The following is a 23,660-nucleotide window of genomic DNA, read 5'->3' on the forward strand; positions in this document are numbered from 1 at the left end:
GTAAATTCAGAACAAATTGAAGTAAATAATGCCTTATAAATGTGTATAGTCAACCTGTGAAATTCATTGACCGAAGAGGTCACTGAGTCAAATACTATGGTTGAATTTAAAAAACAGCTGGGTAATTTTATGACCACTAATAGCTTTGGGAGCTCTGCTCAGCAAGCAGAGATAATGATAAGGGTAATCAAATCTCTTGTTTCAGGATGTAAGTTACCAATGGAGGGTTGTCCAATTCATGCCTTACTTTTGTCCTCTGGACATTTCTCATAAATACCCACCTTCAGGGAGGTACGATGATGGTCACTGGTGTTGTTATTCAGCTCTTTTATGCTGAAGTTTATAGATGGCTGTGTGTTCTTTCACCTTCACCTGAGTATCTCCTTCTGCAACACAACAGCAAGGCAAGCTGGTCGGGAAGTAGCATATTCCATAATTAGGGTCAAGGTAATCAATGGCTTGTGATTTTAGCAGATGCCTTAGAATATTGCTCTCATGATTCTTAAATTTATCAAATTAAAACAGTTCAAAAGTTAGAAATTATTGCATTTTTGGGAAATGAAACTTCATGGTGCTGTTATGTACACCATTTTTTTTAAGTGGTGTTAGTGAAGTTACTGTCCCTTAACACTTTATTCTAAGTATGCTGTATTTTTTTAAACATGCCATTGCGTTTTAAAGTGGGTTTCTCTTTAGAAATACTATTAATTGCATGTTACTACTTCATCTTTGTGTCACAGGCATGTTAATTTGTATTTAATTGAGGTCAAATTTCAAGTTTCATTATTTGAAACAACTTTTTCCAAATCAGAACATTTTAACAGAAAGACAAATAAAACATAAATCATCTATAATCTTAAAATTCAAAATAACTATTACTATTCATATGTAACTATATGTACACAAACACAATCATTTATATATACATATATATTTCTTTAGTTATACAAAATTTGGAGAGTGTTATACACACCATTCTATAACTTACCCGTTTATAACTTTACCATTCTAGAACTTACCCATTTATCATGAACAATGTACTATGAAACTAGCAAAGCTACAGTCATCAAAACTGTGTGGTACCAGCACAAAGACAGAAATATTGATCAGTGGAACAGAATGGAAAGCCCAGAATTAAACCCACTCACCTACAGTCAACTAATCTATGACAAAGGAGGCAAGAATGAAGAAAAGACAGCACATTCAATAAGTGGTACTGGGAAAACTGGATAGCCACATGTAAAAGAATAAAATTAGAACACTTCCTAACACCATACACAAAAATAAACTCAAAATGGATTAAAGACCTAGATATAAGACCAGACACTATAAAACTCTTAGAGGAAAACACAAGCAAAACACTCTCCGACATAAACCAGAGCCACATCTTCTCAGATCCATCTCTTAGAGTAATGATGATAAAAACAAAAATAAACAGATGGGACTTCATTAAACTTAAAAATTTCTTCACAGCAAAGGAAACCCTAAACAAAATGAAAAGACAGCCCACAGATTGGGAGAAAATATTTGCAAATGAATTGACTGACAAGGGATTAATCTCCAAAATTTATAAACACCTTCTGCAGCTCAATACCAAAAAAAAAACAAACAACCTCATCAAAAAATGGGCAGAAGATCTAAACAGACAATTCTCCAAAGACATACAGATGGCCAAAAAACACATGAAAAGATGTTCAACATCACTCATTATTAGAGAAATGCAAGTCAAAACCACTATGAGTACCACCTTACACTGGCCAGAATGGCCATCATCAAAAAGTCTACAAATGGTAAGTGCTGGAGAGGGTGTGGAGAAAAAGGAACCCTAGTACACTCTTGGTGGCATTGTAAATTGGTGCAGCCACTGTGGAAGACAGTATGGAGATTCCTCAGAAAACTCAAAATAGAACTCCCATTTGATCCAGCAATCCCACTCCTGGGCATCTATCCAGAGAAAACCATGACTCGAAAAGACACATGTACTCTGAATGTTCACTGCAACACTATATACAATAGCCAAGACATGGAAACAACCTAAATGCCCAGCAATAGTGGAGCAGCTAAAGAAGATGTGATACACATACACAATGGAATATTACTCAGCCATTAAAAGGAAAGAAGTAATGGCATTTGCAGCAACATGGATGGACCTAGAAATTATCACACTAAGTGAAGTCAGTCAGATGGTGAGACACCAACATCAAATGCTATCACTTATATGTGGAATTTAAAAAAGGACACAATGAACTTCTTTGCAGAACAGACACTTACTCACAGACTTTGAAAAACTTATGGTTTCCAAATGAGGCAGGTTGGGGGCTGGGAGGATGCACTGAGGGTTTGGAATGGAAATGCTACAAAATTTGGTTGTGATGATTATTGTACAACTATAAATGTAATAATATTCATGAATAATTAAAATAAATATTTCCAAAGGGTATATCATATACCTATACCATAATTTATTTTAACAACTTTCTCTTTGGACATTTAAATTGTCTATAATTTTTCACTATCATAACTGTAAATACATCAGTGATTATTTTTTTAAATGTTGATTCAAAGTGAATAACATTACTTTTGAGCCCTTTACTTTATATTGCCAAGTTGTTTTTCAGGAAAATTTTATCACTTTACACACTATCAGTTTATGAGGGTGTAATTTCCTCGAATAATCTGGGGATTATATATATGTATCCATATATTTTTAACCTTTAGATAAAAATATATCTATCCATATATCTTTAACCTATTTTAACCTAGTATGACTACTAAAATAGTAAGAAAAAAGAGTGGGAATGCACTGATAATTAAATATCTACTTTTTTTTCTTTTCTTTTTTTTTTTTTTCTTTTCAGGGCCATACCCAAGGAAATATGGAAGTTCCCTGGTTAGGGGTCCAATCAGAGCTGCAGCTGCTGGTTTATGCCACAGACAGAGTAATGCAGGATCCAAGCCATATCTACAGCCTATACCACACCTCATGGCAATGCCAGATCCTTAACCCACTAAGTGAGGCCAGGGATCAAACCCACAACTTCACAGATACTGGTCAGGTTTTTTATTGCTGAGCCACAATGGGAACTCCCAAATTTTTGCATCTTTGATAACTTGTACTTTGAATGAGAGTTCAGAAGTTTACTGGTCATTTATAGTTATTATTTTAAGAATTGCCAGTTCATGTTACTTTGCTATATTAAAAATTTGTATATTTAAACATTTTCCCTTCTATCTGAACATCCTATAGTTATTAAGGATATTAATAATTTATCTACATACTTTTCCCAATTTATTGCTTACTCTATTTTACTTATGATTTATTTGACATGCAAAAGTTTTATATTTTTCTGATATTTTAATCAATTTTTATCATTTTTCATAAGAATATATTCATTCTGATAATATTTGCCTCTACTTTCCTCTAGTATTTTATGGTTACATTTTTTCATATTTAACTTTTTAAAAGAGTGATCTTAAATTTGCTCTGGTTTTATGTATAATAGGGTAATCTGAACCTCCTTTTTTCTTTCAATAACAAATATTTCCAGGTTAATTAATAAAGTATTTTTTTCACCTACTGATTTAAAAATCATGTTTTCATTGTGTTTCAAATTACTGTCAATAATTAAACCAGCTTATGGGATTTATTTTGATTTTAATATTTATTGCTGCATTTCACACTATTTAAATTTATACTACATTCAAATATTTGACAGTAAAAAATATTTTCTATTTTTTTCTAAAACATTTCAATTAATCTTATTTTCTGATGACATTTTAAATAATTTTATTTTAAAGAATTAATACCTAAATGAAATATTTTTATTTTGCTTGAAAATTCATCCTGTTAATTTTTGAATACATAGATTAAGATAGCTTTCCATTTATTTTATTATTTTATTTGATAAAATTCCATAAATTATGTGGATGGATCATATTGTTTATGCACATTTTTATAAGTTTATTATTAGAAAATTTATATTTTTGCATCTATTATGAATAACATATTTTTTATACTTTTTTTTCTATTTGGATATTGGTGATATATAGGGACATTCTTGGTTTTGGTTTTGTTATTTTGTTCCACTGATTTTCTGCTGTTAATTTCATTGATTTCTGCTCTAATTTTATTATTTATTTTCTTCTGCTTACTTTGGATTTCATTTTTTTTCTCAATTCATAAGATGTAAATTTAGATTATGGATTTTACATCTTTTTTCTTTATAATATATGTACTCAATGCTAATATTTTCCTCTAAGTATTGCTTTCATGTCATCCCACACATTATAATAATTTTATTTTCCTTTTTCGTTCATTTAGTTCAAATATTTTTACTTTCTCTTAAGATTTCTGCTTAGACTTATGTTTTATTTAAAAGTATATTATTTAATCTTCACATAAAGACTTTCCAGCTATCTTCCTCTTATTGACTGCTAGTTTAGTTCCTTTCAAGTCTAAGAGCATACATTATTTGATTTCTAGTCTTTCAGATTTGTTAAGGTATGCTTCATGGTCCTGTGAAATATGTATTTTTATTTTATTTTATTTTATTTATTTTTTTGTCTTTTGTTGTTATTGTTGTTGTTGTTGCTATTTCTTGGGCCATTCCCGCAGCATATGGAGGTTCCTAGGCTACGGGTCAAATGGGAGCTGTAGCCACCAGCCTACGCCAGAGCCACAGCAAAGCGGGATCCAAGCTGTGTCTGCAACCTACACCACAGCTCATGGCAATGCCAGATCGTTAACCCACTGAGCAAGGGCAGGGACCGAACCCGCAACCTCATGGTTCCTAGTCAGATTCGTTAACCACTGCGCCACGACGGGAACTCTGAAATATGTATTTTTAAACTTCCCTTTGAATGTTCATAACTTTCTTTCTTTTTTCTTCCATTTTTTTCCCTTTCATTTTTACTTCTTTTTTTCTCCTACTTTTTCTTCTTACTTACTTTTGTATTTATTTACTTATTTAACAAGTCTAATAATTTCTAAAAGCCATCTTCAAATGGTGGAATTTGTTCTTAAACATTTTAATATTTAATAAGTATTTAACTCTGGCACTAAAAGATGAGTTTTATTTCAAATTCTTTCATAAACAAAGATGTATGACTTTAAATCATAATTTACTGGAGGACTTTGAGCAGATTTAAATTCCATTTTCATTGTATTGTGACTTTTTCTTAAAATATTGTTAGATTTTATTCAAGAAATGGATAAATATTTAGATTAATAAATGGGGATTCTATTATTTTACGTCAGATTTTATGGTACTTTGTGAATTTCATGCTCATTTCTTGGAGCCAAAAGGAGACAAATCATAAAAATACACAATGGGAACTTAACGTTTTTCAGCAGAAGTGAAGGTTTCCCCACATGATCCATGAGAGTTCTAGCCTTTAGCATGACTATGAGTAAGAGGTCTGGGAACTTCAGCAAAATGTGGTATGCAAAGACTGCATTCCTTATACCATCTTTCAGGGAACTTCCTTCCTTTGAGAGACATTCATTTGGGAACTTTAACCTGAGTTCACATTGGATGTGTAAAGTCGATTTCTGTTTTAAAGGTACCATTTCTCTGGCAGAAACTGAATTATCTAGCTTGGTAAGAGAATGAGAGGAGAGAATGGGAGGTCCTTTTCCTCTCTGTCAGCAATATACACATTTGCAAATTCTCACTATGAGGAAAATTATTGTTGCTTGGTAAATATTAATTATTCCGTAGAGGAATTATCTATCTTAGAGTTGAAATGCCTGAGGCAAAAAATAAAATGAGTGCCATATTCATATCTGTCTCTCCTTAAATAAGATTGTATCATTGACAGTGAAAGTCACTTTATCACTCCCACCTGAAATTTCCTTTGATTTCTTAGAATAGTTATAATTTACCTTCTGCTTTCTTCTGTAAAGGGTTTCCGGAGAGATCATGAGGTACCATGGTGAAAATATGAAGTAATCTGGTTGAAATATATCTAATATGGATCTCTAAGGATCCAATTTCTAGTTTCTTGATAATCTGGGAGGGGAAAGGAATTATTTGAAAGTCTGTATTATATATTCTATCAGTTCTCTGATGTATACTACATAAGAAAAACTTGAAATTGTTTCTCACAAAGCCAAAGTTAATTTTCACTAGATTTATACACTAAAGTTGAGGGATAATAATGTACTCTTTGAGTGTATGCTAGGTTCCAGGCACTGTGATGATTACTATTTATGTGTTAACTCTATAGCTCCTGATATATCTAGGATTACTTGAGGGGATAGGTAGACTGTCGCCATATGGATCTTGCATATTTAATAAACATGCAATGCAATGAATAATACACAAATGAAAATAGACTCGTCTGGTCTCAAACAGTAGCAGAGATGAAGCAAGAAACGTTTTCTTGATTCTGCCTTCTCATTATCTTGGGAAGCTTTAAAATCAGAACTTAAGAAGTACTCAGTGATCAAGTAAGGTCACTGGGTTAGTTTCATTAATATCTATACATATATGTACTTTCAGGGGGAGTAATTACCTTTCCTCTAGCACTGTCAAAAGCAGGGGATTTTTCTGTAGGAAACATGTTAGTACCTCCCATTGTGGGCAAGAGAGAGATCTTGGAGCTGTAAAGTTAGTTGTGGGAACCAAGCAGAGACAGGATAGCAGCCTCTGGGAGTCGGGTTGTAGAAGGGCCATCAGTGGCTATGGAACACAAAGCCTCAGTCCAGAGATGGCAGTGGAAGAAACATCATAATGAACATAGTGAACTTGCATGTAGGTTTGTAATGAATAAACCCCGTGACATGGGAAATGCCCAAAAGACCGTTTTGCGCAAAGAAAAGCAGCAGCAATTCCTGGACTGGCTTAAAAGGGTGAAACAACTGGAGAGAGAAACTGCAAAAGAATTTTTTTTTGGTCTTTTTGCCATTTCTTGAGCTGCTCCCCCAGCATATGGAGGTTCCCAGGCTAGGGGTCGAATTGGAGCTGTAGCCGCTGGCCTACACCAGAGCCACAGCAACGTGGGATCCGAGCCGCGTCTGCAACCTACGCCACAGCTCACTGCAACACCAGATCCTTAACCCACTGAGCAAGGCCAGGGATCGAACCCACAACCCCATGGTTCCTAGTCGGACTCGCTAACCACCGAGCCATGCTGAGAACTCCAAAAGAATTTTTTAAATAGTATTTAAAATAAAGAATGTGAGAAAAAGAGCGATAACTGCATCAAGACTTGGTGACAAGGATATAAAACTAGAACCCACAGCACATGCAGTGATCATGGCTATGATACTTAATACATGCAAGGCACTGTGCTAAAGACTCAAGGTAGATAATCAAGTAAGATAATCAAGTAAGACTCAAGTAAGATAATCTCTTACTTAGTTCTATGAAGGGGGTATTATTGGTGGCCAAATCAGGCAAACAATGCACACAGTGGTAATCTGCCCAATGCTGAAGTCTGTGTTGTTGGCTTTTTAATTTAATTTAATTTTTAAATTGCTACATTATTTTTTTTGAGTTTTTACCTTTTATTTTTTTATTTCTACTGTACAGCATGGTGACCCAGTTACACATACATTCTTTTTTCTCACATTATCATGCTCTATCATAAATGACTAGACAGAGTTCCCAGTGCTACAAAGCAGGATCTCATTGCTAATCCATTCCAATGGCAATGGTCTGCATCTATTAACCCCAAGCTCCCCATCCATCCCACCCCCACCGCCTACCTCTTGGCAACCACAAGTCTATTCTCCAAGTCCATGATTTTCTTTTCTGTGGAAAGGTTCATTTGTGCCATATATTAGATTCCAAATATAAATTTAATTTAATTTAATTTAAATTTAATTTAATTTTGGCCAGGCCCACAGCATGCGGAAGTTCCCGGACCAGGAAAGGAACCTTTACCACAGCAGTGACAGCATAGAATCTTTAACTACTAGGCCATCAGAGAACTCCAATGCCAATCTTTTTGTAAGGAGATAGCCACAGAATCGAACCTGGCAGAGACCATATTTGTAATTCGTGGGTGTGAACTGCATCCTACACACAGTAAGAGGAGGAAAAAAACCAGAAGAGAATAGCATAAAACTTATCACGACAGTAAAACTTAGCCAGGGCTACTGCCTAGTTCTAATGTTCTAAGATACGTTCGTTAATTCTTTCTATCATTACTCACTCATAACAATCCCTTTCCACAAAAAGTGAGAATGGCTCTTAGTTTGGATGCCAGGAGGGGCAACAATAAACCCATATGGAATTTCATTATTGAAAATGTTCTCCATTAAGTAAAGTTGAATGATTTAGTTATTAGATGTGACTTAAGCAAATATTCCCTATTTCACATCCAAGTTTGAGGACCCTACAGTAAAAATGTTTATTCAAAACATCCATGTAGAAAAATCTTATAATTTGGCCATTGAAATAGAGCCCCTTTGAGGATGCACAGCCCCATTGGTTATCTGGTCCCCAACTCCCAGCCTCCCTAACACGGGAGAAATAAGAACAGTTAGGTTCAGACAATTCAAGCCACATAGCAGGCGTCTGAAGTCCACAGATCAGATCAGCATTTTTCTGGTACTGAGAAATTATGAAAACTCTTACTTAGATGATGGAATTTATAGCCACTAAACAAACTGTTCAAATTAGTTGAAAGGTTTGGTAACTCTTATGTCATCTTCCTAGGATGATCGAGCTATTAAAAACTTGCTAATCAGAAAGAGCTTTATAGATATAAATGTGCCCTATAAATAAGAAAAATTGTCTGTTTTCACTGTATTTTCTGACTCAAAATTATATTAAATTACCTACAAAATGTTAGTTCCATTTAAGTGATGATCCATTCCTCCATTCTGAATCTGAACAAATATTTTTGGATTTTTGTTTGTTTTTGCTTTTTTAGAGGGATTATTTTTCCTTTTTGTGTTTTCTCTTGTTCATTTTAGCATAGTAAATAAAAGTCTGCAAGGTGTTAAGGTGTCTTTGATGAAAGTAGAAGTTTTGGTTTGTTCGTTTTATCCATCAGCTGATAAGAGGAATGGATGTCTCACTACCTGAGGTTTCCTTGGGAAATGACCAGTTTAGTGGAACAGCTTCTCCATTCACTCAGGAAAATTTTATTGAGAACTTTTTATTTGCTATGCCTTGGAGAAATGGAGGTGAGTAGAGCAGACATATTCTCTTAGTGAGTTTAGGTTTTATTCAGGGAAATATATCCTTGGCAATTGTGTACACAAATCAATTATTTTTATTTTGGCTGTAGTATATATCATAAAGGAGAAGCCCAGTGGAGACTGATCTAGACTGACCAGTGGAGTAGGGTGTAATCTAAGTTAGACTAGGCTTTTCTAAGGAAGAAATTTTAATGTAAAATTATGGTGGATCAGTATATGAGTGGGGAAAAGGTGTGGTCTGTGGAAAGAGCACGTGCAAAGGATAGGAAGGCTGGCAGGAAGTTGAAGAGACTAACCTGCTAAAGCAGAAAACAGGAGAAAGTGCTGGTGGAGGAGACAGTTGAGCAGGCAGTGTCACCAGTAGTGACATGGAGTAGCCAGTAATCCAAAAGAAGAAAGTGGGTTGATCTTTGACTTAAAGACCCCTGCTGGCAACGGTGACCTTGAAAGCATGTCTTGTACTATTAATTAATTGGTTGATAAGTTAAAATTTATTCTTCTCCTAGCCCCTCTTTCACTTTATTGATAATCAAACTAGTGTTGAACTTGGAAAAGAAAACAATACCTTAGCTGCTAAGTGTATTGTGTATTTGGAGGAAACAATTTACATAAAGTACTTGAAGAAACCTTCAAAATGATCCTTTTTTCAAGTGGTAGAGTTGTGGATATATTTCTTACAGCAAAGTGGATTAAAGTTAAAGGACTAAAACCTGAAATGAGGACAAGCTTACCAGAATGCCAGTTGCTTGGGTTTAGAAATAGTACCACTAAGTGCAGAGCAGCTTAAGAAATGCATTTACTTAAATTAGGATGCACCAGTAGACTTTAAGATTTTAGTATTTTTTCCATTAAAGAATGTTTAAATTATGAAGGTAGAATGTGGGTCTTAGCACCAAACTAGCTTTAACTTTACTTTCATCCTGAAAGCATAACAGCCATTTGCACTAATCTGACCTGCCAACCAAAATGTGCTTGAGTTTTTATTCTATTATAGTTAGATACTGTTCCAAGTAAATCCCAAACCTCTTTAAGCTGCCACTAAGACAGGGAACATATAGAAACAATGATTCATTCCAAAAAATGTTGAATACCTATCATGTATTAACCACTTCTAGTTGGTATGGCAGATAAATAAGAGACAGTTTCTACCCCTAAGATACTTTGGGAGGACTCACATTTCTTACATGTAAAATATACGAGATGGAGATGGTGTGGTTGACAAGGGGGAGGGCAAGGGGCCTGGGAGTTTAGAGTTAGTAGATGCAAACTCTTACATTTAGAATGGATAAGCAAGGAGGTCTTACTGTACAGCACAAAGAACTATATATTCAGTCTCTTGGGATAGACCATGATGGAAGAAAACATAAGAAAAGGAATGTGTATACATATACATATGAGGACAAGGTCAATTTGCTACACAGCAGAAACTGGTGCAACATTGTAAATCAGCTACATTTTAATAAAAAATAAAACATTCAAAAAGTTTTTAAAAAATCTGCGATGGTAGGATACAACAAATGCCATGTAAAACTGCTATACTATATCAGAAGAGGGAATGCTTAATTAAAATGAAAAATGAGATAAAGAAACTTCGCAGAGAAGGTGACTTGAATCCCTTTAAAGAATGAACAGAAATATTAATAATAATACCAAAATACTACAACAGAAGCTGCCTTTGTTGACTGTCACGCGCTAATTGCTTAGCATACATTTTTCTCATTCATGCCTCACAAAAATTCTTTGAAATAGCATTGTTATCCCCATTTTATTGATGAAGAAACTGAGGGAAGAAAGACAAAGCAATTTGTCCTAGGTCATAACCAGTACATTTGACCTCAGGTATATCTTTCAATAAAGCTTGTCTCATTATGCACTTTGCATCTCAGGTGGAGGGTCCAGCAAGGAACAAAGATATAAAAAGTCAAAGCATATGCTGAAATACCAAGTGTCCTACATGTCAAGAGAGCATATGAATAAGAAAGGAAATTCTGAAAGACCAGGAGTCCTCCTTGGCAGTATAGAGGAGCTTACTGCTAGAAAAACTAGCTAAGGCTCTATTTGACAGGGCCTCGAATGTCAAGCAAGGGAATGTGAACCATGATAAAACATGGAGAAGATTTTACATGATTAGAAGATGTGATGGGATGAGTGTAACCTTTATCAGGATTAGTCTAGCTGTGGTAAGAAAGGTGTATCTGAGCAGAAAGAAAACAGACTGAAGAGAAGATGTCAATAGTCCAGGAGAATGATACTCAGAGTCTTAGTTTGGGGTAGCAGCAGAAGCAAAGAAAGGGAAAAAATATACTTGGTAGACAGAAAAAAATAAAAGAACAAAATGGCAGTGAGAAGCATTGAAAGGTTTTTAATTCAGGAACCCATTAGTTTTTAATGTTTTGGGAGATATAAAAGGTCCCAAAGCAAAAAAAAAAAAAAAAAAAAGATATTCCAGGGCTTTTCCTTTCTATCTAAAGATTCTCAGTATACAAGTAGTCCACGTGTATGGGAGGGGCAGAATGTCCACTGTTGGCCTGTGCTGGGCTACCTCATTATTGCTCCGCCTTTGTGCCTCGCATCTTCAGATGGATGGCTTTTTCCATCACATGTCATCACCATGACAGCACAGGGATGATCTACTACAGCAGATGATGTGGATGGTAGTAATAACACAGTCTACTCAAGGGACCAAAAGGCTGTGTGTGTGTGTGTTTTTTTTTTTTTTTCTTAAAGGTAAATGGGAAAGGTGGAAAGGAGAGAAGCGAACTAAAAAATTAAATACTGCCTTTTCAAAAATTCAAAATAACCACTGCAGTGTCGGCACGAGGCAGAGTGATAAGGCAGAGAGCATGGAGAAATAGAATGCTGTGGATAATACTGAAATTCGCTCTGGGAATCACAGACATAGACATCAATTTTAAGATTAAAAAATTGAATTGGTAATTTCTGACCCATGCTGTGATTGAATTATGTGGATTATGGATCTTAATTAGAGTTGCATGCCCATCAAGTAAAACTCTTAGGTGTGTATGAAGCAAAAATAGCATTTGAAAGCTTTTTTAAAAAAAGACCCTAAATATGGATAGGAAAAACTATTTTTTTCTAAGAATTATTTTATTTTTCAGACCATGAGGAAATTCCGAGTTCTGATTGATACAATACTGCTGCAACATATGATTTGAATACTAGTCAGGAAAATTAATAATGCCATAGTCCTCAGCTTTTCCGTTTGGAACACTGATAAAGGTTAGATTAATCTTTTAGGGTAAAGGCTAGGCTCTTTAATTCAGTCTTCCTATATATCCCCTCAACGGATTCAGTTTCTCCCCTAGCTAAACATCTTGGATTGCTTAATTTTCAGATTTACAGCTGTGGCTTGTAAAGAGTTTCTCTTCCCTCCCTTATAAACAGATCGATTCCCCTTGGGTGCTGGTATCTTAATCATATAATCATTTGAATTGGAAGGACCTATGCTGGGGCACTAATCTATCCCTGTGAATCACAGCGGGATTGATTTTATTATTACTAAGTCATTCTTGATCAATGGGTATGGGGTTTCAGCCTCGAATCTTTCCAATGATGGCGATTCCGCAGCCTCCCCTGGCAGCCAGTGCCATTCCCAACTATTCATATTGTTATAAAGTTAGTACTTATATTTAACCTAAATTTTCCCTTGTGGAATTGAAGTCTATTACTTTGTATTCTGTCCTCATTGACTAATGAGAATTGGTCCCTCCCCTCTTTACAACATCCCTTAACAAATCTGCAGACAGTTTTGTTTCCCCCTAGTCTTCTCCTCTCCAGGCAGAACATACCTTCTTCCCTAGACCTTTCCACGTAAGTCTTATTTTCCAATCTCTTTATCATTTTTGTGGCTCTCTTCTGAACTCTCTTTATTCTAGGTCTCTTTTGAAATGTGATGCTACAACCTACATGCAGCATTTCACTGGCGGCCAAAACAACAGGGAAAGAGCAGAATAATAGCTTTTAGCTGTACAGCACAATTTATATTAACTACTTTACTGCCATTCGGTAGAACTAGTAGAAATTTAATGTATGTCTGTAGAATCTCACCAAGATCCTGATAAATGCATAAATTAAGGTAGTGGCAAATCCACTGGCATTTGTTTGGTCCCTTTAAGAGACCACCAATTGTGGAAGTATTGTTCCATAGTGGAGATATCCATGAGATTCTCCAAATTTGGATTCTCTTCAGTGTCCAACATCAGCAACAAACAGGAAAAAAAAAAAAAAAAGCTCAAAAAATTAAGGTCTTAATTCTCATTCATTTCAGCCTATTTACTACTTTTGCCTTTGTCTACACATGATCAAAGAATCAAAAAAGAAAACATGCAAGGAAACAGATAAAAAAATCAATATATACTTTTAAAAAGTGAAATAGTTTTAAGCTTTCCTTTTCTGGTTGGCTATTTATGCATCACTTAGATGCAGACATAAAAATTTACAATGTAATACAGTAGTGATCCCTCCGTCCCCAATGTCACTATACCAAACAATAGCAGAATCCTAGAATGCTAGATTTGGAAGCTGTCTTAAAAACATTGTCTATTTTTAAGTTGAATAAAACCCCAAATCCAGAGAGATTAAATCAATTGTTTAAGATCTACTCTTAAGACTGATTCATAATTATTATTTTGAACCAAAAATGTAATAGTGTGCTTACTAGTGCCAGTCAAGGACCTTAGCCTATGAACTATAAAATCAAATATAAGGTATGTTTTATGGTAGTCAGGTTTCAGGTCCAGAACCCATGTCTCCTGACTCTCAGAATTTATTTTGAGTGACAAAAGCCTGCTTCACGGGTGCAGTGACCTTCCATTCTTTTCAAAAGACTTGAGGATTAGATTGCCAAGACTCAACTTTCACATGAAGACTTCCTCAATTCTATCTGAAGAGAATCAGTTGAAAAAGCTGGTAGGGGGAGTTCCCATCGTGGCGCAGTGGTTAACGAATCCGACTAGGAACCACGAGGTTGCGGGTTCGATCCCTGCCCTTGCTCAGTGGGTTAACGATTCGGCGTTGCCGTGAGCTGTGGTGTAGGTTGCAGACTCGGCTCGGATCCCTCGTTGCTGTGACTCTGGCATAGGCCGGTGGCTATAGCTCCGATTGGACCCCTAGCCTGGGAACCTCCATATGCCGCGGGAGCGGCCCAAGAAATAGCAAAAAAAAAAAAAAAGAAAGAAAACCTGGTAGGACTTCACGAGTTGACCTTGATGAAGCACCTCTGCTACAACTAAAAGACGAAATATCCTTTCGGAGAACATGTTCCACTCTGCCTATAGATTTCAGGCTGTGCTTTTAGTGAACAAGATGTAGCTCACGTCTCTATGGTCCAGTATGTGCTCTGTAGATTATGCTCAGCGGTCACCTCTTTCATCAGAAAGCTCTACTTTTATTTAAAGAATGAGGGATAAAAAGAAAACTCCATACTACAAAAGTTGTTGTGTATACACAACTTCCAGGGGTGTGCAGTTGATGCTTGAGCCACTCTAGGGTGGGGCCTGAAGTGCCATCTTTATGACAAGTTTCTAGGTGACAATAGTGCTGCTTGTCCTCAGACCACATTTAAAATACAAAGGTTCTGAGAGAATTAATTTAAGATCTATGTTAGTTTGGCTGGATCCAACCAGTGGAAGTATCAAGAAAAAAATAATTAGGAAATAAAACTTCCCCAGACCATTACAAGGTTGTCATATGTTATCCTCCTTTGTTCAATATGCTATTTCAAAATGTGGCTTTTCTATATATGCTTCAAGAGAAAATTAAAATAGCTAAATATCCTTTCCTTATCTAAGGACAATAAGCAAGGCTTAGAGTTTGTCCGATTTAATGATTGGCTTAAGACATTGCTAGGGTCATTTTTATGTATCCTACATGGAGATAATCATTGATTTATGTTAATTCAAATGTGTTAATTTCTAAATCAGATGTGTCTTGCAATTCTTGTCCTTGTCACTTTAATTTCATTAGTTTCATCCATGTGAAAATCACTTCATGATTTTATGCCATATGTTATTCTGGATATTTTTACAAGATGGAAAAAAAAAACCTAATCAGACATTTGGTCAATTTAGTCAACACACCACTCAACTGGGTCAAAAAAAGATCAATACAATGGGTTATTTTTCTCAATTTCCAAGGCATTTTTCTGAATTTATAAATTGGTTAGTTAAATTAGATTATCATCCACTCAGTAGCCTCTGACACAACAGAATGGGTTGTTCTCTGGAGCAAGATATTCCTGTAAGGACTGGATAGATGTCACCTAAAAAGACTTCCTAAAATGCCTGCTCTTTTCTCATTCACGCACTTATTCATTTTGTATAACAGTAGGGTATCTATTGAGTCAGAGATTTATTTTAGTTTTAGTAATAGAAACTGCTATTTAAAATTTGTTCAGTGGAGATTTGACGTTACTTTGGAGAATTTCTTTTTATTATGGGAGAATCACTGGAATTAAAATGAGACAGTGTTTGGCTTTACGAAGACTAGGGGCTCTGTAGACTAGGAAGGTAGAGTCCTGGCAGTCTCCTTACATACCCCATCATTGGTGTATAGAAATGTTTGCAAAACAGCTAAGGGGCTAAATGATAGAAAAGAACTTCTAATGCCCATTGCTCATTTCATGGTAATTTTTAAAATTAATAATAATTACAGAAACGGCTTTAAAGACATAATCAAATTCCATGCAGTAAGCATACTAAAATTTCTTCCTAACCACCCAAAGATAGTTTTAAGTCTCAAATGAATTGCATATACTTGATACTAATCTCCAAAAGACCACAGCAGGCTCTGTGTCTTCCTTGCTTGATACAATGTTGAAGTTCTAGTACACACAGATGTACAAAATAAATGTTTGGTGAATGGATTATTAATTACATCGCAATCTCTTTTGTAAATTTTATTGCCAAATGAAAGGTTCAGGCTTTCCATAGAAAGTATTTATGCTTTTATTCTAATATAGTAAGTGCAGAATATTTAGGTACCAAAGAAAGTAGATCCAGGATTTCTAGGACAATATTCTAAAAGTTGGGAAAGAACCAAATGCAGATGGCATGTTGGTAACTGGAAAAATGGCTTTTATTCTCTTCAACATTAGGTACTATAAGGAACCTTGATTTCTATTACTATAAGAATCCATAGTATTAGATTCATCACTGACATAAAAAAGCCATTTTCTTTCTCATTACCTGTGCCAGAGTGTTACAAGAATAACACTTATAAGAAGGGTATAAGAATAATATTTATAACACTTATAAGGAGGAAACTGTCAGTTGTGGTACCCAGTGGTTTTTCAGTCTCCACAGTGTCCTTCCCTCCACCACAACTCTGGAGACAATTGCATCCCCACCTACCAGTCTAATCTTATCCCAGTCTTAACTTTGGTAGACAATATTTCAGTCATCAAAATTAACATAATTATTGTTAGCATTAAGGCGTTCCTGCTTTTGGTACCCAATAGCTATGAATATCAATTCTAATGGTCCTACTTTTGGCATACTTGGAGGCATAATCAAATTTTTATACTTTGGGCCATTTGTTTAAAAGTTTCCTTAAATTCACATAACCTAATTACATCAGTAATGCATGTTAATTATATAAAATATATAAATGTATAGATAGAAACTAAAAATTGCCTGTAATTCTAGTGATTGTGCCTAAAACATTTTCCTTGTGCTTAAATGTGTCTTGATAACTAGTCCTATTATCCAGTCATGGTAGGAATGGGGTGTTGCCTATTCTTAGTGACTGAGAATGGCTCTGTATTTAATCCAGTTCTTTGATCCCGAATCCCCATTCAAACATTTTTCTGCTTGTGTCTCTGAATGTAAACTGCTTTTAGATTTTCTATCTCCAGATCAAGTTTATTTCAACTCTCAATTCTTAAAACTTCTTAAGATTGTCACCCTAGATTTCCACAACATTCTAATCACGCTGCTTATTGATATGTTCTTCTTCCTTCTGAGTTCTGTAAGCCATAACTGACAACCTTTTCCCTAACTTCACTGGTAGCACTCTCATTTGAATTACTCAGTCTCACTGCACTGGTAGTACTCCCATTTGAATTACTCAGGGACTTATCAGGAGATAGAATTTATACCTTAATTTGAACAGGAGATTGGGGTTTGGGACTAGCTATGAAACATACTCTAAAGAATACAGGAGTAGCAGTAACATGGGAAAACCCATGCAGAGCACCCAAATAAGGAACATATCTGGAAGAGGCAGGAGACCAGGACTGAGATAAAGACTGCTCTGTAGAGGGTACAGCTGTGGCCTTCAAGAAGGTGGAGAAGTTAGTCAAGTGCTGCATCTTCAGTAGTTTGCTGGAAAGCTACCCATGGGGAAGTGTCACACTTTAGAACTCATTGTGAAGCCACCCAAGTAGTTGTCAGGGGAAACCATCCATGGGAAGGTAGCACTTCGAGTAAAATTCATTGGGGAGCCACCCTCTAGGGTGGCAGAGGAAGCTGCTCACAGGGAGATGTGGAAGCCCACCAAGAATATCATGCATCTGAGTGCTTACTAATGATGATGCTTAAGACCATGCCAGCTGCTAAGGGAAAAATGTTGCACAATCACAAGCAAGACAATGAAGTGTGGATTTGGCATTAAGAGAAAAGAGATTGGTAACTGAGACATCATTTAAATGCCCACTGTCCCTTTCTGCTGGCTATGTCTTAAGATATAAAAAAGGTAACAGAATAATGAAAGGTAGAAATCTTAAAACATCTAAGCAACATTACATATTGCTTATAAATCTCAGACAACTTTATTCATGAAATATTTTGTGAGTTCTTAGGGGCATGGATTGTTTTAAACTTGCCTTACTTCTAGCTCCAGTTTATGTATCTTCTCTTATTTTTTTTCTCTCTGCATGTCTTGATTTTTTATGTTTTAAAATGTTTTCTTAAATATAAAGGGGTTGAAATAAGTACATATCATAAATTATTTCAAATTAGAGCTAAATGGATATAAGATACTTTCAAATTAATCTTGACTATAATTTATCTAAAATCTTCATAATATTTACTGTAAAATTCAAGAAACCAATTTTCCATATGAAATGTTGGGAGTAGAGACATTCATGTTCTTTTCAAGTCAGAGTTTGATATTTGTCCAAAAATTTGCAATAAACATAAAAAATAGCAGTTTGACCTTTTCAGTGTATTTCTTGTAATTAAGGATAGAAGACAAGCAGGAATTGGGGGAATATAGTGGTGTTACAAGACTACATTAATCTCTGTATAAATTCTCATATAACCAGAAAAACAACTGTATAAGAAATCTAAAAACCCACTGATTGACACAACTCTGCTCCCAGTTAGAATATTTTGAAAAATCAAATGGAGGAGTGCCCATTGTGGCTCGGCAGTTTAAGAACCCAACTGGTATCCATGAGGATGGGGGTCGAGCCCTGGCCTTGCTCAGTGGGTTAAGGATCATGCATTGCCTCAAGCTGTGTAGGTTGTGGATATGGCTTGGATCTGGCATTGCTGTGGCTGTGGCATAGGCCAGCAGCTCCAGCTCTGTTTTAACTCCTAGCCTGGGAAACTTCCATATGCCACAGGTATGGCCCTTAAAAAAGAAAAAAAGAAAAAAAATCAAATGGGACAGTTGTTTCTATCCTAACAATGAGAATGAGATGGACAAGACAAAAATCATTTTGCTTTTTGTTTCATTGTACCATACTGAATAGAGCATGCAAAGACTCAAAAATAACTACATTCCAGAAGAGGCAGAAAGTTATCTTTCCTAGGGAAAAAGACACTCATAACTGTTTTCAGGCAGAATAAGGAAGGATTCCCTAAAAATGGGATAAAGAAAAACCAGCCACGCTTTTAGCAGTTGTGTCCAGAACTTAATGTCAACGGCTATATAGCCTGGCTTGAAGAATTAGCCTCTAGAGGAACCCAAGTAACAATGTCAGCATCTCTAACTTCCCACAGGTCTTCACTGCATGAACAAAGTTTAGTGAATTTAAGCCTGTGAAAAGGCAAGAGAGTTGAAATAAATTCCTGCCCTGAAGTGTATTTCCCCATGTCCATGCAGGGACCAGGTCAAGAGATGAAGGCTGTCTCTCTGGCGTGCACAGCACTGAGTACAGTGTAACCTACCTCTGAAGATTGGGGACCATCAGGAGAGCTGAGAGAAATCCCTGTGGGGCCACCAAGCCTTCACCAGGGCCATAAAAATGGCCCTCCAAAGGCTAGGGACAGAGCAGCGGGGTGAAGAGTTCTAAATCAAAAGAAGCCCAGGGGAGGTCGAAGGAGCAAAGATAATTCCCCAGTAGAGAGAGAGAGAGAAAAAAAAAAAAAAAAGCTGGTGGCTGGGCTGTAATGCAGAGAAAGGTCTTCTACAAGTTTGAATGATGGCTCTAAGCTGTAATGTATAAAGAGATATGCAAACTCTTACAAGCACTGACAATCAAAGCTCCACTGAACATAAAATTCTGATCCTACCCTCAGAATATTTGAATCATATGGAGAGGTGAAGCCAACTAAAGCTGTAATAAATCTCAGACCCAGCTCAATAGCAGCTTAGATTAACTCAGCCTGTGGTACTAGCAGTCCTTCAGGAAAAGGGTCATGCCCTTTTCTGGAGTGTATATTATTTTCTTCAGCCTCCACTTTTTTTTTTACATATATTATCTATCATAATATCAAGTTATAATACATGATGCAAAGAGTAAGAATATATGGCATATACTTAAGAGAGAAGAAGCAATTAATGGAAAGAGACCCAGAAATTGGAAGGTATTGGGATAAATTGACAAGGACTTTACTATGACTAAGACACATATATTAAAGGATCCAGTGGAAAATTGGGTATTCTGTTTGAATAGATGAGGAATTTCAGCAGGTAAATAGAAATCATGGTAAGAGGTGGAGAAAGACACTCCTTCTCCTGTCTTAGGACAATGATTTCCTTTAAATAAAACTGACCCTTCCATAGATAACAACTATAACTTCTGGCAAAATACAAAAGTCAATTAGCAGAAGACTCCAGAACATGACCCAAGCATGTAGACTTCAGAAAAGAGTTGAAAATGGAGTAAGTGAAGAGTACACATAGTGAGTTATCTGTCTCTGTGGCTCTTCCCAGACAGTAGCTGCAATTGTGATGAGGACAGAGGGAAGTAAAAATTCCAATAGAAGGTTCACTCTATTTCTGTGCAGAAGATCTATGGAAAAATACCAGATAGTGGGGAACACTGGAAATGAGGAGGAAGCCAAAACAAGGAAGCCCAAATTCCGTGTAAAGCAATGTTCACGTCTCAGACTGACTCCCAGAACATGCAAGAGTGGGACAGACTGAAAGCATTCCCGAGATATGAACTACCACCAAGCGAAGTGTGGCATGAAGTTTAAGCCTAGACCAGTTAAGTGCCTGCTGAAATAAAACTACAAACATTTATTGAAAGAATATTATAAAATTCAGAGTTTGTGCAATTTAATATTCACACAGTCAATACAAAGTTATCCAACATTCAGAGTCAGGAAAACATGAACCATTCTTATAGGAAAATATAATCAAAAGATGCCAACCCAAGGTCACCCAAATATTGGCATTACCATTAAGGGACTTTAAAGCTGCTAATAAAACTGCACTCAGTGAAAGTAAAGATAATAGGCCCATGATGCATACAAAGATAGAGAAATAGAAATATATTTTTAAACTTTTATTTATTTTTTGGCTATGCCTGTGGCATATGGAAGTTCCTGGGCCAGGCATTGAACTCTTGCCACAGAAGCGACTTGAGCCACAGCAGTGACAATCCTTAACACACTGAACCACCAGGGAACTCCATATAGAAATACATTTTTATTGAGCATCTCTTTTTTTAAAAAAAATGTTATTGTGGTATGGCTGATTTACAATATTGTATTGGTTTCAGGTTTATAGCCAAGTGAATCTGTTATACATATAATGTGTCCTGGTAGAAAATTTTAAAATATTTTTAAATGAAAATTTTAGACCAGAAAAATACAGTATCTGAAATTTAAAATCCAGTGGATAAAGCTAACACAAGAATGAAAATTACGAAAAAGTCAGCAAAGTTGATGATAGGTCTAAAGACATGGTTCAGTATGAAAAAGAAAAAAAAATTAACATGACCTCCAGGGACTGATAGATAATCTTAATAAAAAGTTGTATACTTGGAGCCACAGAAAGAGAGAAAAGACAAAATAAGAAAGAATGAATTAATATTTGAAGAAGTGATGGCAAAACAAAACAAAACAAAAATTCCAAAATTTGGTTATCAACTGAAATTTATGAGTTCAAGAGACTCAGTGAACTCCAAACAATATAAACTCAAATTTAATATTGCCTAAGCACATCATTTCAAACTACAGATCACCAATAATAAAGAATGTACTTGAAAGCATTCAGAGAAAAATGACACACTGCATTTAGGGAGACAATGATTCCGATAACTGAAAGGTTCTCATTAGATTTGCAAAGGCCAGAAATCAGTGGAATAGTATCTGTAAAGTGCTGAAGAACTCTAATATTTAAGCCAATACTTGTATAATAGTGCAAAAACAAAAACAAAACCCCACTGTACTACTATGAGTTTCAGAAGTGGTTGGATTAGCATCTTATCTACCTTCCATGCCAAGCATCTGGAAATAATAAACGTATTAAGATAAACTTGCACAGTAAGTGGAATCAGTTTTCCAACTTCTAATCTCTTGTGTTTGCTCACCCCCACCACTGCTTCTGGTCCCGCGAGACTTACTATCCACTGCTCATTTCTTTGTCTTTTTTTTTATTAACTGTCTTCCTGGATTTCTCAGAAAACACTGGCTCACCTCACTATCATAGTTCTTCCTTTTCAAAATTTGTTCCCTTAGTCCCTGGTTTCCTTAGGAGTACTCCAATGTCTCCAAAAGTTTTTTAAACTCATTTCAACTACTTTTTAAGTTGTTCTCAATGAGGGCACTGAACTCTTTAGGTTACTCCATCATTTTTAGATTTGTTATTAAATCAACTTTTATTGAATGAAACCTAAGAAAAACTAAATAAATGAAAATATATTCCTTAATCACAGATCGAAGCATTCAATATTATAAAGATATCAGCTTTCCTCAAATTCATATTGAGATTTCTAAAGTATATGTAGAAGTTCAAAGGCTAAATTATTGTTGAAGAAATAAAAGATGAAAGATATCTTAGCAGGTATCAAGACAGGGCATAATATGAGCTATAGTTATGAAGACAGTATAGTATTTGGAACTACGTCCATGAAATTAAATATTGACTGTAAAACCCTCTTACATGTGTATGGAAACTTCATTTATGACAGAGACCTTACTGCAAGATCAGTCAGAAAGAGGGAACTTTTCAGTAAATACTGCTGACAAAATCGGATATCTGTATGCAAAATAATGAGAGGGAAATCTTGCATTGTACCATACATAAAAGGCAAGTCCAGGTGAATTACAGTTCTAATATGAAAGCAAAAACTCTTAACTTTTAGAAAATAACAAGGGATAATATCTTAATGACCTCTCCCCTGGAATGTTTAATTAAAAATATGAACATGCAAAAAGTTTCAAATTAAGATTATTTTCTTCAAAACCTACCATAATGAGAGCTAAAAGGCAAGTTACAACTAGAAAATAGTTGAACCACATATAAGACTAGCATCTACAAGTCTTTGAAAAAAGACAACTTGAAAAATTGGGCAAACAAAGAGTTTTAAATACTTAGTAAACATATGAGAAGGTAAGTACTCAATCGCATTAGAGACTAGACTCTACCCTTTGAAATCCCGTTCTCAGGTATTGCCCCTTGGACCAAGTCAGGGACCTCAGAGAGAGTGAGGCAGGTCATGGTGTACCATGGGGGTTATGAGTAAGACGTGGGGAGGAGTGGCCATCTGGATATCTGCCTTACCCACTAGCAGAGTGGACTCATCTTACATCAGGCCATAGGGGGTAGACAACACTCACTCACTGGGCACAGAGATGTGGTATCCCCTCATCCCAGCTTTGTCAAGAGGGGTAGTAAATAATTACCCCCTTTATTCCCAAACAGAATTCTGGAAGGTTCCCAGGTAGGGACATGTGTCCCAGAGAAACCTTATTAGGGATGGCAAATTCATTTTATCCAGCCACTGTTGCCCTCTGCTGGAGCTAATAGGTATGCCACCACCATCATGGATATTTTCCCTGGACTTCTGCTGGTCCATCCCTCCAGAAACATTGCTTCCCATCATGTAATCTTTTTCTTAACTATGTGCTCATCCCTTTTGGCCCACCAGCCATTATAGATTAAAATCAAGGCACCCATTTCACCTCCCAAGCTGTTCAATCCTGGGCTCTAGAACATGAATCATGCGGAATTTCCATCTGGCTTACTAGCCCCAAGCTGTCTAGTTTATAGAGAGGTATGATGGCCTACTCAAAGACATGCTATTCAACTTCTAAACAATAGGTGGTCTCCCATATGAACAGAAGTTTTACCCCAGTCTGTAATACTG

At 35.9% G+C, this 23,660-nt stretch overlaps 1 long non-coding RNA gene across 1 annotated transcript in view; it reads right to left on the reverse strand.

Annotated features, from left to right (window-relative positions):
- Window positions 1–286: 286 nt before the first annotated feature.
- LOC125137922 (uncharacterized) overlaps window positions 287–23,660 on the reverse strand; it is a 369,450-nt gene continuing 346,076 nt past the window's right edge. Inside the window, exon 3 of the long non-coding RNA XR_007137537.1 lies at window positions 287–409. This is a non-coding gene — a long non-coding RNA (uncharacterized LOC125137922). The remainder of the gene's footprint in view (window positions 410–23,660) is intronic.

The sequence above is a fragment of the Phacochoerus africanus genome, chromosome 10, assembly GCF_016906955.1.
Source record: "Phacochoerus africanus isolate WHEZ1 chromosome 10, ROS_Pafr_v1, whole genome shotgun sequence".
Classification (NCBI taxonomy): domain Eukaryota; kingdom Metazoa; phylum Chordata; class Mammalia; order Artiodactyla; family Suidae; genus Phacochoerus; species Phacochoerus africanus.